Source organism: Lemur catta, chromosome 20 (genome assembly GCF_020740605.2).
Source record: "Lemur catta isolate mLemCat1 chromosome 20, mLemCat1.pri, whole genome shotgun sequence".
Taxonomy (NCBI): Eukaryota; Metazoa; Chordata; class Mammalia; order Primates; family Lemuridae; genus Lemur; species Lemur catta.
This window is the reverse complement of record NC_059147.1, coordinates 10,012,324-10,036,584: the sequence shown is the minus strand read 5'-3', so window position 1 is coordinate 10,036,584 and position 24,261 is coordinate 10,012,324.

Genomic DNA, 24,261 nt, shown 5'->3' with positions numbered 1-24,261 from the left:
CGTGTAACAGAAAAATGCGTAATTGAATTATTTATTTCTCTGCTGTTCCAAATGAAATTAAAAGAGTAGGATCAGAATGAGTGGACCTTACCAAGAATGTGAATCAAGCAAGTGGCTTTCAGGTCACTGCACTCAGATTGGGGCGGGGGGAGTGGTGGCTTTCTAGGGTGCCATGTTGTCAGCTGGAGGGAATGGTTTCTCCCTGCCAACCAACTCATCCTAGATTTCTCCACAGCTTTCCCTTCAGTGACATTCCCTAGAATGTTCTAACCTTTGGGGATTTAGGCCCAGAGTCCCAATTAAGTGGACATGGACCACGTGACCCTTCTCCCCTCCTTCTGCAGCCACAGATGGTTGGACCAGAGGTCCTGACTCAAACGCAACAAATCTCTAGAGAGTCATTTGGCATAGTCCCAGTGCCAAGAGCTCTGCCTAAATCGAGGTGAAGGGTCAATCAGAGTCCTCTCCTGGGAATACAGGCTAAGAGGCTGAGTTAGGGCTGAACATACAGGTTGTGTTGCGTTGTAGGCTGGTGGCCACGTTGAGTCTGATGGAAGTCAAAGAGGAGAGAGAGAAAGAGAAACATAAACAGGTAGGGCAAGAGAAAGCAGCCATAAGAAATGGTGTAGCTCAGGAGGACAGATGAAGAGCATTGACTCTGGGGCTCCTGGTGGCCATGCCTGGCTGTGTTGCCCTTGGATTCCAGGAGACCTTAATATCCTCATGATAACCCCATATTTTTATTTGCATTAGCTTGAGTGGGATTCTCTACCTTATGAGCAAAATCACCACAACCAGCATGTCCTTTGAGGAAGAACATTGGCTGTTCCTTAGTAGCCACCTCCTCTCACCTCTGGATCTTTGCACACAATGCTTTCTCTGCCTGCAGTACCTTTCCTCAGCCTTCCTTTGCTGCATCAACAATTGCCTTTCCCTTACATCTCACACAGGGACCGCTTCCTCTAGAAGCCTTTGGGACCCTCCATGAGTTAGGCACCCTTCTCCTGTCCCCACAGTCCCTCTGCTGTGGTCTTGGCCACATTGTTCAGTAATCGACATCTTACACGTCCGACGGTGAGCTCTGTAAAGGCAAGAACTTAACTTTCCATCTCTTAATTCTAAGAAACTGGGACACCTTTTCATTGCAAGATTGAAAGCCTAAAAAACAACTAATCATCGTGCATGCACATTCTTTGGCCTGGCATTCAAAACCCCTTTCTACCTATTTCTCACAACTGAGCCCCATATGCTATTCTATTTAATAAAAGATATCAAGAGCCTGTACATGGTTGCCAAATCAGATGTTTGCTGGTTTTGAGTCCTATACTGTCATTCCCTCAGTTCAAGCCTTTACTCAGAATTATTTCTATCACAAATGTCTCTCCTTAACCATCTCTCATTCTCAAAATCCTACCTCTCCCTCAGATTTCAGCCCAGAAACCAGTTCCTTCTTGAGGTCACCTGTGGTCTGCTCAACCCACCTCCTATCTCAGCAGAAAGGGGAGGTTCCTTTCCAGAATCCCCACAGCACCTTATGCCTGCCAGCTTTGTCTAACTTGGATCCTCTCCCATGCCCCTCATTAAAATCATAATCTCCTCAAGGCCAGGAGTCATGCTTTATCTGGGATACCCCCCACCCCACCACACATGCGCATTAAATAAAGGATTTTTACCACGCAAAGCATCCTTAGGCTAGGAGAACCTTAACTTCTTAGGGTGTTTTATTCATCACATCAGAAGAAGCAAAAGATAAGAAACTACTATATTGTGGATTAAGGAAAAATCCTCCCAAATTAATGCCTGGGATGCTCCACCTGACACCGATTCTCGATCCATAAGCTAAAAGGGTAAGGCCACATCTTACAAATGGTGAGTCTCAGAGCGCTAGGTCTTCCAGCCTCCAAGAGAGGTTGCAAGTAAGTTTACACTAGGTCATCTAAGTGGACTGATCCATCTCAGAAAATATTTCAACAGCTATCAGAACAAAACAGCAGTTTGATTTACCTAATTAACTAGGGCTTCAATTACCAAAGTGTTATGCCTGTTAGTCTATTAAAGTTTTATAGTCGTTAATAAAAACCAGGGAGAAAAGAAGATCTTTCCCTGTTCAATTTTTTTATGCACAAGCATAAGTACTTACTATTCCTTATGTCTTAAAGACAGAGTGAGTGTCACCTCTGCAAAATAAAAATAAAACAGGCCAGGAGTGGGGGCACATACCTGTGGTCCCAGCGACTTGGGAGGCTGAGGATGGGTTGAGTCCAGGAGTTTAAGGCCAGCCTGGGCAATATAGCAAGACACCATCTCTAAAGATAAGAAATAATCATAACCCCCCCCACCAGAATTACCATAAAACAGTTACCCATATTAACTCACTTAGTCATCACAGCATCCCTAAGAAGTAGGAACTTCCAAGTCCCATTTGGTAGAAGAGTGAGGTGAGGCACACAAAGGTTAAGTGACTTGCCCCATATCAGACAGCTGGGAGAGGACGGGGCTGGGACTTGAACCCTGGCCGGCTGGGCCCCTAAGCAGTTGTTCTCAGCTGCCGTGCTCTGCACTACAGAGCACTGGGGGAGCGGGGCCGCCTGCAGGAGGGATCTTAAACCAAACCTTCAGCTGTTAATAACTCACTTGCCTTTGTACTTTTGCAATGCACTTCTGTACTTCAGAAGTGAATTTCCTCCATTTCATCCGGTCACTAATGAAATAAATAATGAAATGAAGCAGGTAAACGATACTTGACTCATGGCAAATACAGGGTAGGCTCTCAAAAGTCGGTTCTCTTTCCCTGAATCCCCGGTTCACCCTTGTCTATACGCCCCAGCAGGAACGCCCAAATTCCAGTCCCGTAAGCCCCACCATGGTGGCATCCTCCGTTTGCAGCCCCCACTCCTGATACACTCTCAGTCCTTCGCCCACCCCTGGGGACTGCATCACTCAGCTTTCCCTTGACCTTGGCTTCTGGCTGGGTTGGGCTGTCAGATGTTGGAAGATGGAAGGAGGGAGAGGTCAGGGTATTTATTTCTCTCTCCCTCCTTGCTTCCCAACAGGGCAGCTATCTCCTGCCTCCAAAGCCCCAGCTCTCATTGGCTCTGGGAAAACTATCCCTTCTTCACTCCTCAGCGCTGGGAGGGTGACGGCTTCCTGCAGTGGCTAGTCCCTGGGTGCTCAGCAGCCCTGTCGGTTCCCTGGACCCCACGCACAGCTCTATAACCAGTCCTTTCATTAACCTCTGTCCAGTTCAAACTCTTCCCGCGTGCCATCGGTGCCCTGACAGAGCCTGCCTCTTACAAGTGTCTGGATTTTGCCTTATGCAAGGACTACTTGTATTATTTACCAACTATTTTGTCTTCAAATCAATTAACTTATTTCACGCTTATTTTTAAAGTAGGCATTCACTCCCTATCATAAATGAAACACCATACTCACCCGCCCTAAATTGAATACAACTATTTAAAAAAGCAGGGCAAACAACTCGATATTGTTAAACTCTAGCCAGCTGTTACCGACTCCTAAGGCTCTGAGCCTGAGTGCTGCTCATTCTTTGGTAAAAATGGAGACAAACAAGAGGGAAAAATGTGTTGAAGACATCCTCCCACCAACCCGAGACTTCTTGGTTGATACAACTGGAAGGATCAGGAGAAGATTGTAAAGGGAATAACTTTCTCATGATGTGAATCTATGTTATTTTATGGCACCCGAAAGGCGATTTGTGTCCCAACTTTTAGCTTATACTGCCCCACAGCAACCAGTAGCAAATAGCTACAGGCTCAACTAATAGTCTCCAAGTACGTCTTTGAGATGAAAGTCAAGAATAATAGCAGAGACTAGAAGATGATCCTCACATAAGGAAGCATTATATCCATTCATGTAGTTGAATGAAACAATTAGCCCTCTCTCAACAAGAACCACAACACCCATGATGACAAAGACACATGCTTTTCACTTCCAAGAGTGGTTGGTCTTTCTCTGCCAGTGCTCCTCACAGTGCAAACTGGACAAACGAGAACAAGTGAGTAGTCTCAAGAGTGGCCGTGTCAACGTGCGTGTGTGCGGCAGTGCATGTTCCTGTGAGGTTCCAAGTACGTGAGGAAGTTAAACTTCACTAAAGCAAACAGTTTCAGATATGCACACAGTGACACTTCTTATTGGCTGGTGAGAATGACTGAAACAACATCAACGTGTTTCTCTTTTATAGTCTGATAACCATGAACTATTATTAATTCCACAAAGTTAGCCACAACAGTGTTCAACAGAGATGCCCATTCCTAATTCCAGCTTGGTTGAAAATACTCATTTAAAGCATGTGTAAGAGCTTTCTTTTGTTACATTCATCCAAACCTGTTGTTCCTGCTGTGTTTTATTAGGCAAATATAAAATTAACAACACAGCAATAATTATTTCCTAAGCTGGTTCCAACACAAATTTCCAATTTGAGGTCAGATGTATTGCCTAATAAAATTTTTACAGCTGCAGTCAAATTGTGGTAGTTAATTCCTGGAAAATACAATTCTTAATTCGCCAGAATTAGTTTTAAGTCTTGATTCATCCCATAAAGATGAGTGTGTATTACTGCAGTTGATACAAAATGTTCAAATAGTAATATCCAATATAATAGCTTGCATAATTTCAGCTAATTCAGTGTTAGAGGTATTTGACCTACTTATACTTTCACTGAACCATACATCATAGCTTTAAGATCATTGGGTCTGATCTTTCTAAATTGCCCTTTCCCGAACTGTGTAAGTATTGCTTAATGCTATGCAGCTAAACATGGAATCATGTCACAAAGGAAAGAATAATGAGAATACCCATGAAGCAGGATTCTGTTTGTGTGCCTATTGCTACCAGTCACTTGTTACTTTAAGACCTGTACCTTAATCATAGATTCTGAACCATGCTCTGAACTGCAAAACCCACACACGCACTTGCAGAATTCAAAACTCATTTCATCTGCTCAGGTTCCCGATGAGTACCTTTTAAAAAATTAAAATAATAAGTTAAGGAATAATACTAATAGCAAATACTTTCAGTACCTACTATGTGCCAGGCCATATTCTAAGTGTTTTACATATGTTAACTTGTTAATCCTTACAACCATTCCAGGAGGCAGCAGGTTTTATTGTACTTATTTTACAGAGGAGGAAACAGAGGCAGAGATGGTAAGTAACTTATCCTGTACAACAAAGTCACGGGCCACCTGGCAAATGGCAGGACTGGGATTCAAACCTAGGAATTCTGACTCTAGAGCCTTTGCTTTTCACTAGCCTGTCATATTGTGTAAAATAAAGGATCTTACCAAAAACAAGTAAATTATCAATATTCACCGTGGGTAGTAAGTTCTTTTTTTCCCCTATGTGGTGAAAGAGGAAGGAACGAGACACACACGAAACATTTAAAGGCAAGGAAAGCAAGTGAGAGAATAGTGCTTGAGGTTCTGCTTCATGGTTGGTCTCTTCTAAATATTTTTTTCCTAAATGTCTAAGACACACTTTTGCATCAGCAAGGATCTAGAAAAGTCTCCAGGGATGAAGCCCACAGACTTCCAGAAGAGGCCATCTTCTGCAAAACACATACAGACTGACTCCTTGGTAAGAATCACGCAAGTTCAATCATGTTTCTTTCGGCCTCTAGAAATAATTTGTTCCTGTGCCAGAGTCTTGGCACCTGGCTGCAGAATGGTGAAAGGGCCAAACTTTTGTACCTTGAGAGACCGGAGTTAATTCCTGTTTGGCCGCTCCCTAGCTATGTGGCCTGAAGCAAAGTACTTAATGAATGGGTCTGTGCCTTCATTCTCCTCATTGGTAAATGAGATTATATCTATTTTTTCCTATCCAGTTCATTCACCCTATTTTGGATGCACTGATTTCTCTGTCAGAGTTCTTGAGTTGCAAGCAACAGAAAGCAACTCTGGCTAACCTGAGCCAAATGGGTTCATTGGAGGGACATGGAGTAGCCACATCATGAAATAGAAAGCCAACAAACCAGCTACAGAAGGGACAAGAACTGCTCAGAGCTATGCAAAGGCTAAAAGAGATAAAGCACGGCAAGTCCACGGTACCGTGAAAGTGCTCAGTGAAGGTTCATTCTTTCCCTTTCTGTCTCAGGCTCCTTTTCACCAAATCCTTCATCCATCCCAACGCACACTGTGCCTACTCTGCACACAGCACGTTGAACTGTGTGAGGAATGTAAAAATGAATAACTCAGTCCCTGCCAAAAAGTCAGCAATGCCCTCACCCAGAGCATTATTTTATGTTGTTGAGAAATACCTAAATGAATCATTCATCTCTGAAATAAATGGCTAATGTCAAAACATTTACTAATGCAGACAAAGCTGACTGAAATAAATGGTTGAATAACCCATTGTTTGAAAATCTACAAGAGTAATATATATTACAATCAGATAAATCAAAATTACAAAGGATTTTCTGCTGCTTTTCAAAATGCTTGCCAGAAGTCTGTCAAATGACAGTTAGAAGGATAATAAGTTTAACAAGTGGTTGCGGGTTACCTCTAGGGAATGAAACAGGAGCGAGGCGGAGGCGGGGGTAGGGGTGGGAGGGTTTTGGGGGGCCAAGGAAGACGACTGGTTATTTTATAATCTCCCGAGTGCTTGACTTTTTAAATCCTAAATTTATGTTTTTATTTTATAATATTAATAATTACATAACTAGTTTAAATAAAAATATATTTATCAAGGCACTTTGAGTTGATTGAAGAAAACCCCACTTGAGCTAGCTTAGGCAAGGGAGGGATTCAGTGACGCATGACTGTAGGTCAGGGAGGGAGTGGAGATGGGTCCAGGGCCTGGACATTCTCTGTTTATCTCTCTGTCTCCATCACTAACCTCTGTCTCCCCATCGTCATCCTGTGGCTGGTGCCATGGAGCTAGAACCTCCGGGCTCCCATCTGCATAGCTTTGTCACTGGAAAAGAAAACAGTTTTTCTCTGTAGTTCCAGTTGGAAAATCCCCAGGAAAAACTCTTGACTTACCTGGCTGAATGCTGCTGGCCAGCGGGCGAGGGATGAAAGAGTATAATTGGCTCAGGCTGGGTGAGGCTATCAGTCTTTGCCAATCAAGGGAGATAGAAAAGAGGTTGGGTAATGCCAAGCCAGCCATGGAGGGAGCTGCTGGGAGCTGGGCAGCCCTCCGTGTGTCCCCAGAATTCTCTGACCTGGCTCTGCCTACGGGCCCTCATATGTCTTCATATGTCTCACACCAAGACTCCTCATTTCAAAGAAGATCATAGAAACCAGATCCTCGATTTTGGGTGAGCTTCTTATGAAAAAGAAATAACTTGAGCGCTCAAGTCTTTTGCACTAAGTCATAAAGTAAACATTGCGTTATTAATTGCTCTTGCTTTCCTTCTGAGCCAGGTCCCATCAGATAAAGGCAGAACTGTAACCCCCTCGATTTCTGCTCATCTTTGCATCCCCAGTGCTTTGTATTCATACCATAAATATTCACTGAGCACCTACTACGTGCCAGGTACTATTCTAGGTGCTGGACATACAGCCATGGGCAAAACATGCCTTACAGAGCATGCATTCTAGCGGGTGAGACAACAGTAAACATATACACACACACATACACAGACGTCTTCAATCAGTTCGGATTATGTTGACCATGGTGAAGACGTTGGCTGTTATTCTAGGTGTGAAGGGTGGCCTTGGAGTGTTTCCAGCAGGAGAGTGACATGATCTGATCTATGTTGGTAAAATGCCCGATCAGTGGTAGGCTCTCAATAAATATCTGTTAACAACTAAAAAAGAAAAAAAGGAACTCAGACCTCCCCCACCCCCAATTTTAATAGGCTCCTTGGCAGGAAAGGGACTGGGCTACTGGTTAATAATGAAAACAGACTGGCATTGTCTAGTGCCTTATAGTTTACAAAGCTCTTTCACTCCAGTGATCTCATCTGACCTCTCGTTTGGACGAAGATATACGAGCGAACAGCATCAAGGCTTGAACAACTGTTAGAGGCGTGAGCACGAGCTTAGGGCTCTGAAGATGCCACGGGGCTCCCCTCCTTAGCTCGCTCTCCCAGGCTGAAGGAGAGACATTCTCACACTCATCTTTCCAGAACCATCTGCAGGCTTAGTTTTGCCAGTCAGAGGCCCGGGGAGACCAGATCAAGAGGAGATTATGTATGCTCTGGAAGATTTGCTTTTTTTTCTTCTCTTCTACTCAAACAGGAGGATTTCTTTAGTGGTTAAAAAAGAAAAATTATTTAACTTGCCCCTCAGGCCTGGGATTAAGGCCATTAGAAACAATGGCAGCAGGGAGCCCCCAAAGGAGCCCCTGATTTAAAGAGCTGGTGTCAAGACCCTCAGTTACATCATGGGGCCACTGTCCGAAGAAACACTGCACAGTCACCACCCCCAGACTCACGGCGCCTCATGCTGTGGCCTCAAATCACATTGTCCTCCGGGTTTCACAGCCTCACATAAAACCATCTTTCCTGTGCTTTTCCCCACCCATATGGGAAAGGGGGACTCTTGCTCTTTTTTCTGGGGACCACAGGAAGAGAGCAAGGGAGGGAGGGGTGGAGTTACATTTCCCAGCCTCCCTCCCACAATCCTCACCTCCTCTCCAGGTAGGTCAGGGTGTCGGTCCCAGTTGTCTCGCCAACAATCTTTGTGACCTTGTGCAAAGGGTGAAGCAGCTGCCCAGTTTCTGGTTCAAAGGTGTTGGTAAAAGACTGAGGCATTTCTAGCTCAACTCCCTAAATGTGGCCCAGGGATTGGAGGCCCAGAATTCAGAGTGCTGGTCTCAAGGGCTGGCCTTTACCATTGAAGTGACATTTCTACCCCGGTATTTCCCTTTCGACACGGTGCTTAAAATGTCCTTAGTCTCTGCATATTTTTAAACATTTCTTCGTGCCACTTTCGAGCTACTTGTTTCAAGAGTCATAAAACAGGGCCCTTAGAATTTGTGGAATGAATGCAATTGTTAATGCGCTGCTACATAATCATCAGCGAAATACATGTGTGCATTCTGGACGCAAATTTACAGTCATAATAGAAAGAAAGTAAATCTGCATTTCCTGTTGTCAATCATGTTTATTAAATTGAAGAAAAAAAAAAAGCCTCCTCTCCCAGGCAATATGAAAAGTAGGAGGAAAATGAATTTATTCTATGTCGGAGGACTAGGCTAAAAATGTAATTAGCAGATGCAATTATGCATTCTGATGGAAAGTGCTGCTAGCTGACGGGGAACTTACAGTGGCGCTCCCAGGCCACAGGCTGCAGATTCTCTAACAACTTTATTCATATTCGCTGGCCTACAGTTCAATCCTGCTTCCTTTGAGTATCTCCTGCACATAAAAGGCCCCATTCTTCAGCTTCCCCCCAGCTTTATTCGGAATGAAAACACCACTTTGTGCCCACGTTGTGTTAAAATAACAGATTTGTGTTCGTTCCTGTAGGTTTCTGTTGGGAGGGGGGAGAGCGACTATCTTCGCTGTGGAAGGCGAGGCGCCTTTTGGAGGAGGAGGATGGAGAGAAAGGGTCTCCAACAGCGAACCTTTGTCCTGGGATGCAAATGAGCCTCTGCGAAACAGAGCACAGACAATACCAGCCTAGTCCTCGCTGCGAACCGATCCATCTGCAGCTATTTTGTTAACCCGATGTTTCTTGCATTCTTTCTCTCACACAAAATACTTGATGTTGACAGCTGTGAATTTTAAACAACCATTCTGTGTATGTTTTTCTAATTTTGTGTATTCAGATTGATTCTCCGTGTTGGGGGGGGGTTGGAAGCCAAGTACTTTACGTTCCTTCATTTGGAGATTTCATGCTTTTTGAAAGTCGGAGCGATTCTGATTGCTAGACAAAGTAGGAATGAAGTGTGCTCACCAGTAGCATTTGGAATGGCCAGGGAGTGCTGGAGCACTTTTGAAATAGAAAAGGTTGCGTAAGATTACAGGCCCAAGTGGACTAGAGGCAGGACCTGGGAGTGACACGTCACTCAGGCACACTCTGGTGGCCCCAGGAAGCCAAGTCTGCCCTCCCTTGTCTGTAAACTGGGGCCACAACAACAGTCTCCAAAGGCTGAAAAGAAAGATCTCGTCTATCCAGATCAGTCATCCCAGTTTTATTTCCCTTTTCCAGCTCCAGTGACATTGTCCGGGTGCCGAGCATTCTTCTACGATGGTGTGCAAAGGCATGGATATGCTTTTAAACAAGAAGGACAACAAAAATTGCTCTCAGACTGAGGCCTGCATTGATAGGACACCAGATTGGATGCATGACTTTTTAATTTGTTCATTTACTTAATTATACCTTCACCTCTTTGACATAAGACAGTTCAGCGCAACCCAAACCACAAATGACAAAAACAAAAACTCTGGACAAGAAAAAAGGAGGTTGCCAAGAGGCCAGTCATGAGGCTCATTATGTTTGTTGCCATTGACTCAGAGCCTCCCGGCAGCAAGAGCGAAAGGAGGGCCATGACTAATGACAAAGCCTCACTTACTCGAGCATACAGTGTTTCAGAGGGGAGAACTTTTCCAGACGCTTCATTTTTAAATAAATTTTACACACAGGGCTCTTCATAAGGGGGCTATGAGAGCAGAAGTTTGATATCAACTTTGAGAGCAAACACAGTTGCAGAATTACCAGGGCTGGAGTAAAAAAGCAAAGCAAATGGGCACCTGTCTAGTGGCCACTCCAGTTGCCCGGTGGTGGAGTTGCAAAGCCCTATCTTGAGAAGATTCAAGGTCACATCTAGGCTGAGCAAGAAAAGAGCCTACACTAGCTTAGAGATGCCTGCCATAGTCAGAGGATGAATGATGGACCACATGTGTGCTGTGTAACTGCTGCCCTTGGCCCAAATAAATAAAGCACAAATGAGCAAGTTTCTGGTGTTCAACTTGATCCAAAGATAGAACTCCATGGGCCTGGTGGAGTGGATGGCAATCATGATCCTTAGATGTCCCTGAATAATACTTTTCTCAGCTGGGACTTCAGGAGGAGCTGGAAGGCTGATTGGACTTTCTGTCAACACTTTGGAGATGAAGTAAGCAGCTGGTGGGGTTGACACCCAACCAGTACAAGCCTGACCCTCAATCTCACTAGATTCAGGGCTATAGCACCTCCACATAGCCATGGGCCGGACACATTTTTTATTGTAAAATATCTATTCCTATAGGATAGACTTTAGGGGACTTCTACTTTCTACATTTCACCTTTCTGTATTGTTTGAACTTATAACACATATTACTTTTATAATCAGAAAAGAATATACGCAATATTTCAAACTAGTTGTTTTTCTTTCCTCTCCTCTCCTTTTCTTTTTTTGCCAAAAGTTATGCCAACATTCGGTGAGGGCTACCGTTCCAGTGCAATACAGCAAAGGTGATTAATGGGAACCCATCCAACTGGATTCCAAATACCTGCAATGGTTTCACTCAGCCCACCCTTGGAAAGGAGCAGAGTATAAGAAAACAAGTTTGGAGAGGCCACGCATATTTCCTGGCTCCTGAACCCTCAGCCTGTCTTACTCTGTCTCCAAGATTCCTACAGGACAATGGCTAACTCAGTATTCTGAAGCCTCGCTCACTCTGTCACCAAGAAAACAAGTTAAAAAATTTACTCCACTAATAATCAAAGCAAGAAATACAAGAAGGGAATACTCCAGCACAAAAGTTGTTCAAAAATGGAATGGGGTCATGCAGAAGACAGAAAGTCCAGGTAAGTTGGCTAGACCCATAGATGCTGCCCTCCGCGCACTCAGACCTCGAATTCTCTTTCAGTCCCACGGCTCTGCTGTTCTCAAAGTGTGTGAACGTGTTTTCAGAAGACTTTGCAACAAGAATGGATTTTTCAAAGCCGTTTTCTGGTTAGCCTTCAATTAACCAGAAAATCAGATTAATTGTGCATGAACTTCTATTTCTAGGACCAGTCTGACTCATGGAATATGCAAATCTGGGTAAAAGTAAGTCATGTTAAAATGGGGCCCTCTCGGATTTGTTTTAGAGTGTGGAAGAATGGAAAAACAAGACAGTGAGGGCCCGGGGCCAAAGAAAATGCTATATTTAGATGCGAAGGGCTTTGTTTGGCCCTGATACCAGTGTAGACACAGCGAGTCGGGAACAAGGGGGCCATTCAATCAATCCACCTGACACGCTGTCCCTAGCCCGCACGTTCCACAGGCACCAAGCTCAAAACCATCCTGAAAGAGGCTGTCGACTGAGAAGAGGTAACAGCTGTTCTGTGGCAATTAACCAGCAGTTTCTGTTGCTGAAGGAGATTATTTTGGATGGCGTAAAGAGATTCAAATAAAAATGTCAGCGTGCCCATTATGGATGAAAGTTAGAAAAACTTAAGTGGCCCTGAATTAATCACTATTTGACAGGAAGGCACGTAAACGAGTACTAAAAATCCCCCGCAAATCTATTTTCCTGCCTTTTTGGTAATTGTAAAGAAGCTCACTGGGGGTGGGGAGGGCATTTCTTGGCTGCAACCTTAATTCATCTTGGAGTGAAGATTTAATGACAAAGTTACAAGCCCTTAAAGTAGCATTTATTGAGGGGCTAATGAGAGTTCCTAAGAACTCTGTTAAAAAAAAAAAAAAAAAACAACCAGCACAAGAGGCCTTTGAAAATACCGAAGAGAGGGGAGTTCATTAGTCTTTTTTTTTTCCCTTCCCCTTTCTCAACAATGCATGTTTCTGCTGCCAAACCTTCAGGAATAGGGTTGGTTTCCTTTCAAGTAATTGATGCAGACTTTGCTTGTGCTTTGAGTCCAGACAACCTCTCCAGCGAGAAGCAGGAAATCTCACCGTCAAAGGGAAACTGTGCATTCCTTCCTCCCTGGCTGGGTCGGCCTCTTGCAAACATTGGATTTATGCTGCCTTTGCCAAAGCGCCTCCGATTTCCATGCCCTCCCGTGGCTACGATAACGAATGCTGCTTTCGGCCTCTGAGAGCTACACTTATTTCAAACTCCAGCTATGCTGTAACAAAACCGGCGGCTGTCACCCCAAATCGAGCAAATGAGCCCCTGTCCTATAGCATAAAGGCCTCGAGAGTTATTGAACATCCCCTGTGGAGAAGCCCCATGCGCCTTTGCCCTCTCTTGCCATTTTCCCCCTGGAATCTTCTGGGCCCTCTCGCCTCCACGCCTCCTTCTGTCTAGGAGCACAGGAAGGAATAGTTGTGGCCAGCCTATTTTCAAATGGATCAAGTTTTCTTAAGTCAGAACTGTTTTGTTTTAAAGAAAAAGCAGAAGTAGAAAGCAATGCTCGAGAAGAAAATGGAAACTGGCAAAGTGCTTGAACTTCAGATAGTCTCCTGGTCAGCCCTGATGCCCAAACGAAATGCTTTTTCTGTAAATACAACTGAACAGTTCTAGGAAGTGGGGAAGAAAGGAGGGAAGCTGGACACCTCCAAATGTAAAACAGGTATCGTGACTTCTAATCTCTCAAGACAGAGAGAAACGTTTATTTAGGATCTATTATCCCCAAGGAGTCTCAGAAATGATCTACAATATGCATCTCGTCTGACACGAAGGAAACATGTGCATTTAGAAAATTCTCTCATTGTTGTTTATGCCTGGCCAAAACATTCCATTTTTCTCAGGATAGACAAGACAGGCTTTGCAGTGGAAGTGCCTCCATTTGGAGAGTGCATTTATTAACATGCTGTTTTCTACAGCAGCATTAATCTGAGAGCTGGAAGATGTTTCCTATTTGTATAATGCTTCTCTGCTTGGGAAGGTGTATGCCCCGTGGCGAAACACCAGTGGTTTAGTAGCCAGATTGCCTAATTCTGAAAGATCTATCTGCTTGACATAACCTGGGAGGAACTCGGACAATTCACCCCTCCGTGGGGCATGTATGTGCATATTTCTGAGAATATCTCTTTAAACACAGTCACCTCCTCAAGGCTGGTTTTCCAGCCTAGGGTTGACAAAATTCAGCATAGTTTAAATGGCTTTTTTTTGTAGCATATAAATAGTCTTCAGTTCCAAGGATGGGGGCTGTTGACCAAAGTCATAAGGGAGAAAACACACTTTGCTCTCTGTCTTCAAGACTTCTGCTGTTAGGACTGAGAATTCTAAGGGCAACTAATAATAAATAAGAATATTAATAGTGATCAATGTTAGTGAATTGATAGTAATTTAATAGTAATTAATAGTTATTAATAGTAATTTATAGTTAATAGTAATTAACATGTTATTGTCATAGTAGCTTTTGCTTATGTTCCTGATAATGGGGTAAAACTTTGTATCCATTTCCCCAGTTAAACCAAGCAACATTGTTTTGAGACAGGTACTATTACCTTCACTGCAGAGATGAGAATTCCAGAGCCCAGAGAGGTTAATATGCCATGTTCACACAGCTAGCATACGGAAAAGGCAGAATTCAAACCAGGAGTTTGGTCTGAATCCAAAGCTTTGTTCTTAATCACTGTGCTAGTCTGCCTCTTCCATTGCTACCTGAGCCACACTTGGCTGACTTTGTAGCCACCCCTTCTTCTTCTTTCAACTCTGGTCTGCTCACCATATGACCCTGTGGTTCACAAGGGAGGCAGTGTAGTCTAGTCCGGTGATTAAGAGGGCAAGGGCTGGAGTCAGATTGCTCAGCTCTGACATTCTAGTGTGGGAAGAAAAATAATAAACAGTAAACAAAATAGCAGGAAAATTATATGGCATGTTAGGTGAAAACAGTGTGGAAGAAAGAAAGTAGGTCAGGGTAGAGGGGATTTGAAGAGTGGCAGTAGGGAGACACAGGGTAGTCAGGGGATGACTCTGTAAAATGGTGACATTTAAGCAAAGATTTGGAAGAGTGGAGTGAGTTAGCCAGCAGGGTGGGGGGAGGGTGGGCATTCCAAGCAGAGGGGCTCAGCACTACCTAGTCCTAAGGTGGGAGCACACCTACAGTATCCCAGGAGCAGCCAGGGACCAGTGTAGTTGGAGCCGAGTAAACTAGGGTGGACAAGAGATGACATCAGTGAGCTAAGACAAGGCCAGATCAGGAAGGACCTGGGGAGACCCCTGGAGACTTTTGATTTTACTCTGATGGACATGGGAGGAGGGGTGACCTGATGCGACTTATTTTGTGCCAGGATGATGGTGGCTGCTGTGTCAAAAATAAAATAGCTATAGCTGTTGTGGTGGTGATGATGATGATGATGATGATGATGATGATGATGATGATGATGATGATGTATCAGTCCACCAGTTGAAGAAACAAGTGCATTGTAAACTTCCCATGGAATACGCCCAGAGCAAACACTCCTAGCGGGCTGTCTTGTTTCTACATGAAGGGTAAGATGCACTGAGATGCACCTTTGCCACATCGTCATCTTTTCCACCAAAGTGATGAGACCAAGAGATTTGCAGATTCCTGATGTTTCAGTTGCACTTGATATTGTATAGGAGTCCTCTGAAGAGGCTTCTTTCGTTCAAGCAATACATCTGTAAGGAACACCACTGGTCTCAGGGAAGGCTTGGTTTTCTGAATCAACAGCCACAGTGAGAGCTTGTTGAAGATGTAAATGGCTTCTGATTTCAGGCTCTGATAGTTCCATTTTAACATGGCGAGCTGACCGTTTTGGAACTCAGGTTCCTTGGCGTATCTTATGTCATCAGAAAACCATAATAACCGGCAGATGGAGCCGAAAAGATAGATTTAAGGAAGTAGATTAAGGGTTCTTATGGTGATTCTAGCAGTGAATGGATTGAAGTTCCCAAGGGGTGTGACCAGACAGAAGGCAGATTATTGACAGTTTCTTTTAGAGAATTTTATGCAATCTCCTAATAACTTTTCTCTGCCCTTGGTAAGGTTTGGGCTTTCTTTGCAGAGATGAGGAGAGAAGTTTCCCTCTATTGAAGACCTAGGTAGGGGTGTGGGCTGAGTGACTGTAACCCTAGTTAGACTCACAGACAGTTCTGAGCACTGTGTTTGGGATGAGAGATCCCTGGAGACTATTCAAAGGGGAAAGATGCCTATTTAAATGCTTAGTATCTCCAGTCTCTTAGAAGCCATTAAAAAATCTCATTTGCAAATTTTCTAAAACCTTTTGGGATCCATTGAAGCGTCCAGCTACTATCATCTAAGACTAAGAAATTTCCTATATTGGCTTTTCTACATTTTGGTCTTTAAAAAAACTTTTTATTAAAGTATACCACTTATATAGAAATGTGCACAGATAGCATTGTACAGTTATATGAATCTTCACAAAGTGAACACCCTGGTGTAACCAATGCCTGGAACAAAAAGAACATCATACAAAGTCGGATACCCTCCAATGGAAACCACTGTCCACACTTCTAACATCACAGAGTAGGTTGGGCTGTTTTCTGTAGTATATCTTTTCTATCTATTTTTTTTTTTTTGCCGCTCATGATTATGTTTGTAAGATTCATCCATATTGCTGTGTGTAGCAATAGTTTATTGCTATGTTCCATTTTATGAATAAACTACCACTTCTATATCCAGTTAACTGATGGGGTTTTGAGTTGTTTCTAATGTCTTACTATTTTAAATAAAGCTGCTGTACATGTCTTGGGTGAAAGCATTTGTCTTGGGTATATGTCTAGGATGAAAATTGCTGGGCCACAGGCCATGCTTGGGGTGAGTAGCTACTGCCAAACAGTTTTTCTAAGTGGTTCTACTAATTTTGCATGAAAGTTTCACTTACTTCACATCCTTGACAGTGTTGGTATTTTCAGTCTTTTTTACATTAGCCATTCTTGTGGGTGTGAACTGGTAGCTCACTGGGCTTTAACCTGTAAACTGTTATCTTGAAATTCAATTATCAAGCACTTTCGGACTCCTACTGTGCACTAGGTTACCTTATTAGACATCTGAATACACATTATTTCATTCACATGACAATGTTACCAGGCTCAGAGACTTTATCTGACCTCCTAGGATCACACATAGGGTGACCAACTGTCCCTGTTTGGCCAGGACATGGACCCTTTAATGCCACAATGAGGAGAGTCCCAGAAAACTAGGATGGTTGATCAACCTGCAGCTAGGAAATGCCAGGGCAAATACTCACACAGAAGTTTCCTCACTTTCAAGTTCTAGCCTCTCTTTTTCATGCTCTTGCTACTCAAAGTGAGGTCCTTGGACTGGCAGCATCAGCCTCGCTTGGGCAGCAGCTCGGGCCCCACCACAGACTTGCTGAGTCAGAGTCTTGGCTGCATTTAGCAATCACCTGGGGAACGTTGCCTGGACTTCACCTCCAGAGAGTCTGATGTCACTGGGCTAGGGTGTGGCCTGGGCAATGGCCCGGCAACAATTTTTTAAAGCCACCTGGGTTATTCTAGCGTGCAGTCAAGTTTGAGAACCAGCACGCTTGTCGACGTCATGCAGCCTCAGATGGTGTCATCTCAGGATTTTATTAGCAAGTCTGTGTTCACCTTTAGTTGCATAGTTTGAAGATTTAGATTATGGTCTCTTTAGACAACACTCTCCCTGTCTGGAGGACACAGCAGTGGTCTCTGCTCTCTCCTCACGCTCTTGCCCTCTGAAATGCACCTTCTCTGATGCTCTCATATCTTTCTTGAGACGATCCACTCACAGAATCTCCTGCAGAAAGGGCTCTACATAGAAACAAGGCCATATTCCAGAACCTTCCACATGACAGGAATTATCTTCTTGTCTGTTGCTAATACACAAGTTCTTCCAAACCAGTGCTGGTTTTATACAGGTTTTGTTCATCCTTTAGAAATCGTCAGTAAAGGCTCCTGATGCTTCCTGGGGTTTAAGCGTCTCAACACCACCTCCTGGGCACAGGCCACAGCCGGGAGCAGCCTGCAGGAACCTCCTCAGGTGTCCCCACTTCCACTGTGCCACACCCTTCCCCAGTCTCTTCTCCACAGCGTTCGGAGTGGCCTTTAAGAACATAAATCAGATCACGTACTTCTCTGTTCTAAAGATTCCAATGGCTCCCATGTCACTCTGGATAAAATTATTACCTTGGCCAACAAAGCCCTATATGACCCACTTCCTGCCCAGCTCTCCAGTCCCACCCCGTGCCATGTCCCTTGTCCCCTCCACTGCAGCCCACACGGGCCTCTTTCTTATTCCTTAACCACACCAGGCGTGCTCTTGCCTCAGGACTTTGCGCTGGCTGTTCCATCTTCTTGAAATGCTTTTCCTCCAGATAGACTCTGGCTCACACCTCCATTCATCCCAGCCGTTGCTCAGATGGCATTTTCCCAGAGGGTCCTGCCCCGACCACTCTGTCAAAAACAGAACTTTTGCCCATTGCTTTCTAATTCCTTGTTTCATTTTTCTTCATTTTACTTCTGACATCATTTTATTAAATATGTACTTATTTGTTTGTTTGTTATCCATCTTCCCTACCACTCCTTGAGGCCAAGGACTTTGCCCCAGATCCACAAGGGTCGGCACAACGTGGTAGACACTCACTAAGTATTTGTTGGATGGATAGATTGCACTGTCCCCTCATAGTGGTCCCTAAAATTGGGCTGTTTGTGTGTCACCTTCATGACTTTTAACATATCCTTGCACTTGCCTGTGCTCCAATGACTTCATCGCTTTCTTTAAGTAGGCACACTTTTATTTAAAAAGTCAACGATCTTACGCACTGCAATAAATGAAAAAGAAGGCAATCATTAAAAATAAATTTTTAAAAAGCAAAGAAATGATATGAAATTCACACCGGATTCTGTTGTCTACCGAAGGCTCTGAGCTGTAGGCCACTGGTCCTCGCCAGCCAGGCGGGTTTGCAAGTACCAGAGAGGTGTTAGGGGCAGAGCAGCCCCCAGATGGGACTTTCTCCCAGCTGTAAGCGGAAAGATGACAGAAACTGGAAAGGAGAGTCAAGTTATCACCGCAGCAGTCTCTGTTATCTAACGCCCCGTCTCACATCATTTTACCTCCCCCAAGGGCACGTGTTCTACACTTGGAAACACCAACACAGGTAATTCTTACTGACCCCCGGTCATATCCTGTCTTTTTAACCTCTTTTTAATTAAAGTTTTATATTTACTTGTTTCATGTGGTTGCTTTGATTCTTTATTCTAAAAAGCAGGAGGAAACCAGAAAGCACCGCAGCTACCTTGCGATTCTCAGTGTTTAACTCACTCTGAGCGGATCTCACGGTCTAAGGAGAAAGGAAAACGTTTGCGCCTCGGTCACAAAAAGTCAGAACTCAGCCGTACATACAGACGTTCCCCAACACCCAGATATTTGACAGCACAGACAAAACACCCGGATTATTGACCATTTCCTCTTTTCATGCCGATGATCTAAGCTCACGTAGCTGAAACCCAATTAAAAGCAAGTCCAGGGGAACAGCAAGTGGGCCGCACTGGCTTGCGGGAAGTCAGCTCACGGAGCCAGCGAGCCTTGGTTTTGCAGACCACAGTAATTCCACCGTGGTTTAGCTTTTCAGCACATGCCCTGGTTTCAGCGTAAGATGATAAGGCCTCTATGTTCTTTCACATGTGGGCTAAAGGCTTCTGGATACTTAGATGGAGAAATCAGGTCCTAGTGATGGCAAAATATTTACACATTGATTTAAGCTTGTCCATGAAATCGGGGATCAGGAACATTTCCATCCGAGAGAGGGGAAATCAAAGAGATCAGAGCCACAGCGACATTTCCACAGTATTTATTTAGGTACAAGAGGCTTTTCCTGTTTCTTGCCCCCTCCTCCTCTTTTTTTCCCCTGGATAATTTCGGGAAATCTCAAGCTCCCAGTCCAAAAACAACCGGCATTGTGTTGGGAAGCGAGCGTGTGTACCCGAGTGTGTGCGGCGGGAAAGAGTCAGGTAGTACAACAGCCTTCTAGAAAGTGGCATCGGGTCGCTCATCTCCGGATACTTTTCCTCACATCTGCAAATCTCCTCCCTCCGTGTCACATTGTGATATGTGGTGATATTACAAAGCGATTTCCAGTTTGACTTGTTATTTGCCAATGTCTGCAAGGGCTGGTTTGTTCTATTTCAAAACAATATTGTTTCGGAACCAACTCTCTGCTGTTTAGACGTTACAACATACGGTATTTCGAAAAGACTTCCAAGTGCTAAGAAGAATATTCGCAGAAGTATCTTTTGGGCTCTGGGAGGAGACATTATATTCAGGCATTATTATAAGAATGTACTATTTGTTGACATTCACCAAGTATGTACTATGAGCCAAGACCGTCCTAAGTACTGTATACATATGAGCATGGTTATTTCCAAAGCCCGATAATAAATGCATTGTTATTCACCTTAACAAATATTTCTATTTGGAGAATAGAAAGCCTGTGACCTTCCTGGTTTTAGCCGTGGGAGTCTGTGTCCTGGGTCACCCCTCAGTCCCAAGCAAACCAGGACAGTTGGTCATCCTACCCGTGACACTAACCACTATACTTGACTTCCTCCAGGATACAACTTAGACTTAGAACATATTCATATACTTGCAACTCTAACCTCACTGCCCGATTCAATAAGCACTTTTTTCAACCATCAACTATGATCAAAACTCTATGACAGGTGCAAGAGGGATGCAGAGACGAGTAAAGATGTAAACCTTACTTTCTAGGCCACTCAAAGCAACCTACAGGGAAGAAAATGCATGTTTCTTCACCAAAACATCATACGGTATCTTCCGGGAAGCATTATAACTGTAAGAACACCAGATTTCCGTGTTAATGTGTGTATAACACAGATATTGATTTTCACCTGGCAGCACGATTATTTACGATGACAGTGCAACATCTTTGGGAGAGCAGTGTGGGGCCGGGCTGCTCGGAGCCGTTCATCCATGCAGAGAATGCTTGTCAAATATTTTAATGAGGAGAAAAGCATGGCAGTCAAGGTAAAAATCCAAGGTGACCTTTAGCTGGGCAACATAGTGCCGATCACCTTACAGTTGTTCAAGGTTTTCTGTGATGACGATGATGATGAGTTCTTCACAGCGTTACTCACTACATGAGGGAGAGGAGGAGATTTAGGGAGCACCTTACAGAAAGCATCTTTGTCTCCACCTTAAACTCTCACTCTAGTGGACACGGGATACCCAGGATCCAAATCCCTTTTCTTCTTGTAGGAAATTTCCATTGACTCTGAGGAAGTAGGGCTGGCCTCGTGCCACCCGCTGCTCACTCCGCGTCAGCCAGGGTGCAGGCAGGGAGCCTTGGCCAGCCTGATGGTCCCACCCAGGACTGTGCCCCCCGAATGAAGGCTGCCACAATGAAGGCACAGTTCACGGCAGTGGTGCTCAGCACCTGTGCCAGCGTCCTCCACAGAAGGTCTCATCCAAGATGGCGGAGGTGTCACACCCACGGCGGGGTTTCTGGATGTTTCTCCAGCTGGTTCTCTGGCCTCTCGCCAGCCAAGGCTGATGTTCAGTGGGTCTGCATTCTCGAGCCCAGGCCAGTGGTTAAAATGTTGAAGTCCTTCAGTTCTTACCAGTAAACAGCCACTGTCCCCTGCTCCCAACTGCATCCGCCACAGCTCTGGCTGAGGCCCCTCCCTTAGAACCTGCCCAGCTTTCCCACCATCCAGAAACCTAAGGATTAACCCCCAGAAAGCAGGGGGCCCCCCCGGCACCCGCCCACTCCCTCCTGACCGCACAGTGCCGGGTGATAGCAGTTACTAACCATTCTGAATATCAATTCTATTCACTCTGATAAACCTTGAGTAAGTCCCCCCTTCTATTTAAGGTACGAGGGTACACGTCAATGTTTGCAACCCAAAGCCTTGACGGATATGTCCACTTACACATGTTGAATTTTATGCAGGCTGTGTTTAAGGAAAGAAAAATCTTTTGCTTTTCTTTGGCAAGTATAGAAAAATGAGTTACAGAAGCATCCCTCTGTGAGGAAATTAGGTGACAGTACTGCAGGTTGGTCTTCAAATGTTAAGAAATGCAATGAACTTTGTGAAAATCAACATGTGTGTAACACTGCATGGTACACAAATGTCTTTTACATACTGTATCTCATTACAAAGCACTTTCCTATACCCTCTCTGTTTGAGATACAGGCTAATGTGTGACACGTTTTATATGATCTCAATTTACAGTGAGGAGACAGGTTCAGCAATGCTGAGGGACTTTCTTCCTTCTTCGGATTAAGGTATAGTTTCCAGAACATGTTTTTCAAGCTGTATTTAAACCACATTAATCTGGACTACTTCATCAGGGATAACTTGGAAAAATTAGCTAGCTCTTACCTGAGAAAGCAGAACATTGAGGGGATGAAGGCTTCAAAAGGGCCACAGTGCCTTTGCACTTATTATTCCTCTACCTAGAAACCAAAACGGTTCACAAACTCTGGTACGGGTCAGTAGAATTCTATTGTTTTGATTTTTTTTCCCCATCTACCGTCATCAGTAACGCTGGCTCCCTAACACGGTGGAACAGTGTGGATTAAGGGTCACGGAAAAATGTCAGAGAGAGGATATAGGTTGAAAAGTCTCCCCTGATGGTTTGGATATAAAACCCTTTCCTTCCTTGCCAACTGATAAACTGTTCAGTCAATAAATTGTTCTCACAGGAGTTTTTGGTCAATGTCTAAAGGGTAGTTTCCTTGGGTGAACCCAAGTTAAGCATAGTTATACAAATTAACTTTATTTACTCGTGGTAGAGTGGGGGAAGGAGAAAGAGGGAAAGCAAATCACCCACCTGAAGCAAACCAGTTTAAGACCTTTAGCGATCCCAAGTCATGAAATATTATGATGCTCCCTTGACCTGCCATATAGAGGTCAGGAAATTATAAAACCATAAAACACAAAGCTTACATGTATGCTGACAGAAACATAGCTCATTGGAAGAATTTCTTGGTGCAAAATTCTGGCTAAGCTCATCAGAACTGAAATTTTTATGGCATCTCTGTTTTTCTGGTGCCGTAGTCACATGCTGCGTTGGTCTCTCGAGCTCTGTGGCACTCACCAGGAGTCAGAACTCTGCGTTCTAGACCACATTTATGAACAGTGTGGTCCTGAGTTAGCCTTGGCTTCCTTGAACACAGGATTCACCGTGTCTACAGGCCTCCCATGATAGGATGTGACTACAGCAGTGTCTACCAAATGGCGACAGGATGTGCAATGTAGGTTGTTACTAATTCCGAGGTGTACTCAATGCTCCCAACAGCCTGGAAAGGTTAATGAGTCCAAAAACATGTTGATGGCCATGGAGCAAGGTAGGGAAAACCACAAAGGATTTTCATGATGTTTTGAAGAAGGGTCCCTTGCAGTCTTGACATTGGTGGATAAGGATAGTAAAAAGGCATTTTCAGTATCAAAAAACATATATCCCATGAGCCTATAGTCAGAAGCTGGTAGATATCATCCACTAAAAGTTAGGGAAAGACACAGCTTCAAGAAACAGGGATTCCATCTAAGAAAGAGACGAGGGCACTTCCCAGGTGACAGTGAAGAAAGGTACGAGGAAGCCAGTCTAGAGGGCCCCTAGTCCAGATTGAGCAGGGGAATGGGGGTGGTGTTGGGGTCTAGAAGGAAAACTCTTAAAGAATCCAAAATCGATCAAATAGCAGATGGGTTTAAAAATGCTAAGAGGAGATTGCCAGTTTTGACAGAGAGCTATGCAGAAAACCAGGCTATGAGCAACTCCAGGGAAAACAAAAAGATAAGAAGGAAAGGTAATTGTAGTATAGTCAATGGCCCCGCCGCAGGTGATACTGGCATGATCTAAACACTGAATATTGAACTCAGTACTAACGTGACATAACTCTACGGGGAGACAGGCGGCAGGTAGCAAGTCTGTGTGTTGCGGGTGGTGGTGGGGAAAGGGCCAGAGCCCCGTAGTCTACAGGAGTAAGTTAATAGTCAATAAATAACTAGATTTAAAAATCCAGAAAAGGCTATAGAAATAAGTTCGGAAATAAATGCCCAAACGTACATCAGAAAGAAATGGGAGTCGCTTCTCGAGAGCGAGATTGAGGGGGATGGAGTCTTGCAGAATTCTTTTAGAACTAGGAACATGCATAACTCAGGGGAAAGTTTTTAAATCAAAAGGAGAAGAGGAAGAATCTGGACCACAGTATCAGCCAGACAGGCCTGAAGTGGGCACACCTCAGCCACAAATGGGGGTAAGGCAGAAAGCTGAGCCACCGGCACTGTGTCTTGACTCTGTCTTCGCCTGGGACTTAAATAGGTCACGATGAACATCTCTACCTGGGAAAGGCCTGGCTGGCGCCCGGGTCTGTATTCCATGAACACTGACAACAGCAGTAATGAGGCTGCCAACCCCAGGGCCACGCAGGGGGCACGCTTGCCGCAGGCTGGACATGCTAACTGTCAGCTTTCTCAAATGCAGGT